This window comes from Scylla paramamosain, chromosome 39 (assembly GCF_035594125.1).
Source record: "Scylla paramamosain isolate STU-SP2022 chromosome 39, ASM3559412v1, whole genome shotgun sequence".
Lineage (NCBI taxonomy): Eukaryota > Metazoa > Arthropoda > Malacostraca > Decapoda > Portunidae > Scylla > Scylla paramamosain.
Window position 1 is genome coordinate 8,695,622 of NC_087189.1, and position 9,815 is coordinate 8,705,436.

Sequence of the window (9,815 nt, forward strand, 5' to 3'; positions counted from 1 at the left end):
GTGTATAATGAGTGTTTTATAGTTTCTCAAGAACCACAAGACAAAAAACGCAAAAACTCGTGTATATTGAGAAGTTTCTTACATACCAAAATGCTAAAACTCATGAATAACACTTTTAATTGAGAAACAGAACTACCTTACCAAATGTGTGTATTTTGAGTGTTTTTTCACATTCTTAGTTACGAAAATCCCAAATTACATGCGAAACTATCTTTATGTGGGAAAAAATGACATTATCAGAAAAGTGCCTTTTGAGAGCAATAAAAAGCAGAATAATCACATAATATAGGAATAAAACTAACTTTTACGAAGAACTTGCCTTTAAATGTTTTTAACTCCTTTCATACCAAAACGCTAAAACGCTTACAAAACACCCTTCATGGAGAAACAGAATAACAATACCAAAAACATGTATTTTGAGTGTTTTTGATCATGTTACCTATAAAAACGCTTAAATACATGCAAAGAACCCTATGTCTGTGAAACGAAAGAATATGTAAAAAAAAAAAATTAGCTTTTCTCCGGAATTATGTACCAAAACCAGATGTGCATGCAAAGCCACCTATATGGGGAAATCACACGACTTTACCAGAAATCTTTTGAGTGTTTTTCAGCAATTTCAACAATTTTACTAAAAACGTGTCTTTTCAGTGATTTACGAAGAAAAACGCTGAAACGAATGCAAACCAACCAATATGAAGAAATAGAATAACATTAACAAAAAGATATATTTGAGTGTTTTTCAGCTTGTTACCTAGAAAAAATGCGAAAATGGATGGAAAGCTCTCAATATTGGGAAATAAAAGAACATTACGAAAAACGTGTACAATGAGTGTTTTATAGACGAACCACAAGGCAAAAAACGCAAAAAACTAGCTTTATGTGGGAAAAAAAATATATTAACAGAAAAGTGTCTTTTGAATGTTTTCGAGCGTGATATGCAACAAAGCACTAAAAAGCAGAACAATCACATTACATGGGAATAAAACCAACTTTTACAAAGAACTTGCCTTTTTTTTTTACTCCTTAAATACCAAAACGCTTAAACGCATGCAAAAACACCCTTTTATGGAGAAACAGAGTAACATTACCAAAAACATGTATTTTGAGTTTTTTTTATCATGTTATTTATAAAAACGCTTAAATACATGCAAAAAACTTTATGTTTGGGAATCGAAAGGACATTACGAGAAACGTGTATTATGAGTGTTTTTAAGTTCCTTAAGTACCAAAAAAGCTAAAACCCATAAATAAAACTCTTTATAGAGAAAAAAAAATAAAATAATTTTTTTTTTTGTTATTCATCTTCACAGGTACAATGATGCCAAAATTCTGGCAACATTCTTTGGGAATCGAAAACAAATTTACTGAAAACGTGTTTTTTCGGTGTTTTACGTAGAAAAATGCAAAACGGATGCAAACCAACCAATATGAAGAAATAGAAAAACATTACTAAAAATATATATTTGGAGTGTTTTTTGAGTTTCTTACCTAGAAAAAAATTGAAAATGAATGCAAAGCACTCCCTATTGGGGAAGAAAAGGACATTACGAGAAACGTCTATAATGAATGTCTTATTATTTTCGGGCAAAGGAACTTTTGGTTCAAAAGAACCACAAGGCAAAAAGCGCATAAAGTCGTGTATATAAAGAAGTTTCTTAGATACCAAAATGCTGAAACTTATGAATAACAATCTTAATTCAGAACCAGAACAACGTTACTAAATGCGTGTATTTTGAGTGTTTTTTCACATTCTTAGGAAAACCTCAAATAGCATGCGAAACTAGCTTTATTTGGGAAAAAAAATGACATTACCAGAAGTGTCTTTTGAGTGTTTTTGAGCGTGTTAGGCAATAAAGCACTAAAAAGCAGGCCAATCATTTTACATTAGAATAAAACCAACTTTTACCAAGAACTTGCCTTGAAGTGTTTTTCAGCTCCTTACATACGAAATCGCTAAAACGCATGCAAAACACTCCTTTATGGAGAAGCAGAATAACATTACCCAAAACAAGTGTTTTTGAGTGTTTTTTATCATGTTAAATACATGCAAAGATCCCTATATTTGGGAAACGAAAGGACATTACGAGAAATGTGTATTATGAATGTTTTTAAGTTGCTTAAGTACCAAAACGTTAAAACCTACAAATAACACTCTTTATAGAGAAAAAATTAAAAAAATAAAAATATATTATTTTTATTTTTTTGTTATTCATGTTCATAGGTACCAAGATGCCAAAATTCTGCCAAAATTCAGGGAAATTATGTGGAAAAAAGAACATTATCGAAAAAGTTAATTTTACCCTTTTTTTGAAGTTATGTACCAAACCATAAACTGTATGCAAAGCCACCTATTTGGGAAAATATAACGTCTTTACAAGAAACCAAGAATGTTAGGCACCAAAACGATATATAATATTAAAGTCACTCTATATGGAAATACAAAACAAAATTACTGAAAACGTGTCTTTTAAAAGATTTACGTAGAAAAACGCTAAAACCGATGCAAACCAACCAATATGAAAAAAACAGAATAATATTACCAGAAAAGTATATTTTATGTGTTTTTGAGCTTGTTACATAAAAAAAACGCAAAAATGGATGCAAAGCACTGTATATTAGGAAAAAAAAAAGGACGAGAAACGTGTATAATGAGTGTTTTATAGTTTCACCAGAATCACAAGGCAAACAACGCAAAAACTCGTCTGTGTGGAGAAGTTTCTAAGATACCAAAATGCTGAAACTCATGAATAACACTCTTAATCAAGAAACAGAACAACATTACTAAATGCGTGTATTTTGAGTGTTTTTTTTACATTCTTAGTTACCAAAACCCTAAATTCCATGCCAAACTAACTTTATGTGGGAAAAAAATGATATTACCAGAAAAGTGTCTTTGAGTGTTTTTGACCGTGTTAGGCAATAAAGCATTAAAAAGCAGGGCTATCACATTACAAAGGAATAAAACCAACTTTTACGAAGAACTTACCTTTTAGTGTTTTTCACACGCATTTAGTAAGGTTGTTGTTTCTTAATTAGGAGTGTTATTCATGAGTTTCAGCATTTTAGTATCTAGGAAGCTTATCCATATACACGAGCTTTTGCGTTTTTTTGCCTTGTGTTTTTTTTTAACTATAAAACATTCATTATACACTTTTCTCGCAATGTCCCTTTGTTTACCAATATAGAGTGCTTTGTATCAATTTTTGCGTTTTTTTGTAGGTAACAAGCTCAAAAACACTCAATATATACATTTTTGGTAATGTTTTTCTGCTTCTTGATATTGGTTGGTTTGCATCAGTTTTAGCGTTTTTCTACGTAAAACACTGAGAAGACACGTTTTCAGTAATTTTCTTTTGGATTCCCACATAGAGTGAGTTCCTTATTATTTATCGTTTTGGTGCATAACATGCTGAAAAACACTCAAAAGACAGATTTCTGGTAAGGTCTCTAATTTCCTCATAAGCGAGGCCTTGCATGTCTTTTGAGTGTTTTTCAGCGTGTTACGCAATAAAGCACTAAAAGGAAGGGCAATCACATTACACTGGAATAAAACCAAATTTTTCCAAGAACTTGCCTTTAAGTGTTTTTGAGCTCCTTACATACCAAAATGCTACAACGCATGCAAATTACATTTTATGGAGAAACAGAATAATATTACCAAATACATGTATTTTGAGTGTTTTTGATCATATTATCTATAAAATCGCTTAAATACATGCAAAGAACCTTATGTTTGGGAAACGAAAGGATATTACGAGAAACGTGTATTATGAGTGTTTTTTAAGTTTCTTCACTACCTAAAAGCTAAAACCCACAAATAACACTCTTTATTTAGAAAAAAAAAAATAATAAAGAAAAAAATAAAAAAATGGGATTTTTTTTTTGTTATTCATCCTTATAGGTACCGATATGCCAAAATTCTGCCAAAATTCAGGGAATTTATGTTGAAAAACGAAAATTACCAAAAAAGTTAATTATAGGTTTTTTTTTCGGATTGTTATGTACCAAACCCTAAAGTGCATGCAAAGACACCTATATAGGGAAATTAAACGATTTTAACAGAAACCTGTCTTTTCAGTGTTTTTCAGCATGTTAGGCACCAAAACGATAAATAATATGGAAGTCAGTCAATATGTGAATCCAAAACAAAATTACTGAAATCGTGTCTTTTCAGTGTTTTACGTAGAAAAAACGCTAAAGCGGATGCAAAACAACCTATATTATGAAATAGAATAACATTACCAAAAAAGATATATTTTGAGTGTTTTTGAGCTTGTTACCAACAAAAAATTGCAAAAATGGATGTAAAATACTCTATATTAGGAAACAAAAGGACATTACAAGAAACGTGTATAATGAGTGTTTTATAGTTTTAAAAGAACAACAATGCAATAAACGCAAAAACTCGTGTATATAGAGAAATTTCTTACATACCGAAATGATGAAATGTATGAATAACACTTTTTAATCGATAAACAGAACTACTTTACCAAATTGTGTATTTTGAGTGTTTTTCATATTCTTAGTTACGAAAATGCCAAATTACATGCGAAACTACCTTCATGTGGAAAAAAAAAAATGACATTACCAAAAAAGTGTGTTTTTAGTGTTTTCGAGCGTGATATGCAACAAAGCACTAAAAAGCAGAACAATCACATTTCCATGGGAATAAAACGAAATTTTACGAGGAACTTGCCTTTGTTTTTTTAATTCCTTACATACCAAATCTCTAAAACGCATGCAAAACACCCTTTATGGAGAAACAGAGTAACATTACCAAAAACATGTATTTTGAGTGTTTTTGATCATGTAACCTATAAAAACGCTTAAATACATTCAAAGAACCCTATATTTGTATAACAAAAGGACATTACAAAAATCGTGTATTATGAGTGTTTTTGAAGTTACTTAAGTACCAAAAAGCTAAAACCCAAAAAAAACACTCTTTATAGAGAGAAATTTTTTTTTTTTTTGTTATTCATCTTCATAGGTACCGAGATGCCAAAATTCTGGCAAAATTCATGGACATTTTGTAAAAAAAAAAAAAAAACATTATAAAAAAAAAATTTTAGCTTTTTTCCGGAGTTATGTACAAACCCTGAAGTGTATGCAAATCCACCTATATGGGGAAATTACACTTTACCAGAAACCTGTCTTTTCAGTGTTTTTCAGCAATTTCAACAATATTACTGAAAACGTGTCTTTTCAGTGATTTACGTAGAAAAATGCTAAAACAGATGTAAACCAACCAATATGAAGAAATTGAATAACATTACCAAAAACATAATTTTTGATGTGTTTTTGAGCTTGTTACCTACAAAAAATGCAAAAATGGATTGAAAGCACTTTATATTGGCAAAGAAAAGGACATTACGAGAAACGTGTATGAGTGTTTTATAGTTTGACAAGAACCACAAGGTAAAAAACTCAAAAACTCGTGTACAAAAAGAAGTTTCTTACATACCAAAAAGCTGAAACTCACGAATAACACTTTTAATTTTAAAACAGAAATACCTTACCAAATGTGTGTATTAGAAAAGTTTCTTACATAACAAAATGCTGGAACTCATGAATAACACTTTTAATTAAGAAATAGAACAACCTTACTAAATGCCTGTGTTTTGAGTTTTTTTTTTCACATTCTTAGTTACCAAAACACCAAATTCCATGCAAAACTAGCTTTATGTGGGAAAAAAAATGATATTACAAGAAAAGTGTCTTTTGAGTGTTTTTCAGCGTGTTAGGCAATAAAGCACTAAAAAGCAGGGTAATGACATTACATAGGAATAAAAACAACTTTTACCAAGAACTTGCCTTTAAGTGTTTTTGAGCTCATTACATACCAAAACGCTAAAACGCACGGAAAACACCTTTTATGGAGAAACAGAATTAAATTACCAAAAACATATATTTAGAGGGTTTTGATCATGTTATCTATAAAAACGCTTAAATACATACAAAGAACCTTATGTTTGCGAAACAAAAGATCATTACGAGAAATGTGTATTATAAGTGTTTTTAAGTTCCTTAAGTACCAAAAAGTTAAAACCCACAAATAACACTCTTTATTTAGAAAAAAAAGTAAGAAAATAAAGAAATATTTTTTTTTATTTTTTCTATTCATCTTCATAGGTACCGAGATGCCAAAATTCTGGGAAAATTCAGGCCTATTATATGATAAAAGAAAATTATCAAAAAAGTTAATTTTAGCTTTTTTTTCAGACTATTATATACCAAACCCTAAAGTGCATCCAAAGACTCGTATATGAGGAAATTAAACGACCTTACCGGAAATCTGTTTTTTGAGTGTTTTTCCCCATGTTAGGCGCCAAAACGATAAATAATAAGGAACTCACTCTATATGAGAATCCAAAACAAAATTGCTGAAAACGTGTCTTTTCAGTGTTTTACGTAGAAAAACGCTAAAACGGATGCAAACCAACCAATATCAAGAAATAGAAAAACATTACCAAAAAGATATATTATGGAGTGTTTTTGAGCTTGTTACCTACAAAAAACTGGAAAATTGATACAAAGCACTCTATATTAGAAAACAAAAGAACTTTGCAAGAAAAGTGTATAATGAGTTTTTTATAGTTCAAAGGAACTAAAAGCCAAAAAACACAAAAACTCGTGGAGAAGGTTCCTAGATACCAAAATGATAAAACTCATGAATAATATTCTTAATTGAGAAACAGAACAACCTTACTAAATGCGTGTATTTTGAGTGCTTTTCACATTCTTAGTTACCAAAACCCCAAATTGCATGCGAAACCACCTTTATGTGAGAAAAAAATGACATTACCAGAAAAGTGTCTTTTAAGTGTTTTTGAGCGTGATAGGCAATAAAGCGCTAAAAAGCAGGGCAATCATTTTACATTGGAATAACACCAGTTTATACCAAAAACTTGCCTTTAAGTGTTTTTGAGCTCCTTATATAACAAACCGATAAAACGCATACAAAAAAAACTTTATGGAGAAACAGAATAACATTACCAAAAACATATATTTTGAGTGTTTTTGATCATGTTACCTATAAAAACGCTTAAATACATGCAAAGAACATTATGTTTGGGAAACAAAAGGACATTACGAGAAACGTGTATTATGAGTGTTTTTTTAAGTTCCTTAAGTACCAAAAAGCTAAAACCCACAAATAACACTCTTTATTTAGAAAAAAATATAAATAAATAAATAAGAAAATAGGATTTTTTTTTTTTTTTGTTATTCATCTTCATAATACCGAGATGCCAAAATTCTGGGAAAATCAGGGCAATCGTATGATAAAAGAATATTATCAAAAAAGTTAATTTCAGCTTTTTTTTTCGAACTGTTATGTACCAAACCCTAAATTGCATGCAAAGCCTCCTATATGAGAAAATTAAACGACCTTACCAGAAATCTGTGTTTTGAGTGTGTTTTTAGCATGTTAGGCACCAAAACGATAAATAATAAGAAAATCTATATGGGATTCCAAAACAGTTACTGAAAACGTGTCTTCTCAGTGTTTTACGTAGAGAAACGCTAAAACGGATGCAAAGCAACCAATATCAAGAAATAGAAAATCATTACTAAAAAGGTATATTTTGAGTGTTTTGACCTTATTATTTACAAAAAACACGAAAATTGATGCAAAGCACTCTATATTGGGAAACAAAAGGACATTGCAAGAAAAGTGTATAATGACTGTTTTATAGTTCAAAAGAACCACAAGGCAAAAAACGCAAAATCTCGTGAATATGGAGAGGTTTCCTAGATATAAAAATACTAAAACTCATGTATAACACTCCTAATTGAGAAACAGAACAACCTTAATAAATGCGTGTATTTTGAGTGCTTTTCACATCCTTAGTTACCAAAACCCCATATTGCATGTGAAAATAGATTTGTGTGAAAAAAAAAAATGACTTTACCAGAAAAGTGTCTTTTGAGTGTTTTTTGAGCGTGATAGGCAATAAAGCACTAAAAAGGAGGGCAATCACATTACATTGGAGGAAAACGAATTTTTACCAAGAAATTGCCTTTAAGTGTTTTTGAGCTCCTTATATACCAAAACACTAAAACGCATGCAAAACACTCTTTATGGTGAAACAGAATAATATTACCAAAAACATGTATTTTGAGTTTTTTTGATCATGTAACCAATAAAAACGCTTAAATACCTGCAAAGAACCCTATTTTTGGGATACAAAAGGACATTACGAGAAACGTGTATTATGAGTGTTTTTAAGTTCATTAAGTACGAAAAAGCTAAAAGCCACAAATTCCACTCTTTATTAAGAAAAAAATAAATAAATAAAAAAAAATACGATATTTATTTTTCATTCTTATTCATCTTCACACGTAAGGAGGTGCAAAAATTCGGGCAAAGTTCAGGAAATTATATGAAATAAGACCATTATCAAAAAAGTTAAATTTAGCTTTTTTTTCGGACTGTTATGTACCAAACCCCTAAATTGCATGCAAAGCCACCTATATGGGGAAATTAAACGTCTTTGTCAGAAAACTGTCTTTTGAGTGTTTTTCAGCATGTTAGGAACCAACACGATAAAACCCAAGTCAATCTATATGAGAATCCAAAACAAAATTACTGAAAACGTGTCTTTTCGGTGTTTTACGTAGAAAACGCTAAAACGGATGGAAACCAACCAAAATGAAGAAATAGAATAATTTTGAGTGTTTTTGAAATTGTTACCTACAAAAAACGCGAAAATAGATGGAAAGCACTCTATATTGGGAGGCAAAAGGCACGAAAAAGCATGTTAGGCAATAAAACGATAAATAATATGAAAGTCACTTTATATGGAAATCCAAAACGAAATTACTGGAAACGCGTCTTTTAAAAGATTTACGTAGAAAAACGCTAAAACGGATGCAAACCAACCAATATGAAGAAATAGAATAACATTACCAAAAAATATATTTTGTGTGTTCTTGAGCTTGTTACATAAAAAAAACACGAAAATATATGCAAAGCACTCTATATAAGGAAAAAAAAGGATATAACGAGAAACGTGTATAATGAGTGTTTTATAGTTTCACCAGAATCACAAGGCAAAAAACGCAAAAACTCGACTGTATGGAGAAGTTTCTAAGATACCAAAATACTGAAATTCATGAATAACACTCTTAATCAAGAAATAGAACAACCTTACTAAATGCGTGTATTTTGAGTGTTTTTTTTACATTCTTAGTTACCAAAACCCAAAATTACATGCGAAACTAGCTTTATGTGGGAAAAAAATGACATTACCAGAAAATTGTCTTTGAGTATTTTTGAGCGTGTTAGGCATTAAAGCACTAAAAAGCAGGGCAATCACATTACATGGGAATAAAACCAACTTTTACGAAGAACTTCCCTTTTAGTGTTTTTGACACGGATTTAGTAAGGTTGCTCTGTGTCTCAATTAAGTGTGTTATTCATGAGTTTCAGCATATTCACGAGTTTTTGCATTTTTTGCCTTGTGGTTTTGTTTTTCAACGTGTTATACACCAGAACGCTAAAAAGCATCGAAAGCACTCTATAAAGGAATACAAAACAACATTAAAACATTAAAACGTGTTTTATAGGTTCTTATTTACAGAAACGCTAAAACCCATGCAAAACACCCTTTATGGAGAAGCGAAATAAATATTTCGTTGATAAATTACATTCAGGACAGTTAGGGAACATCCCTTACAGAAGAAAAAGATCGCAGAAGAATGATCCTAAATGGATGACTGAGGTTAAAACACTACATAGGGCGAAGGAGAAGTATATATGAGATTAAAGACAAGGGAAGTGGTTTTAAGGCCATAATATAATGAATTAG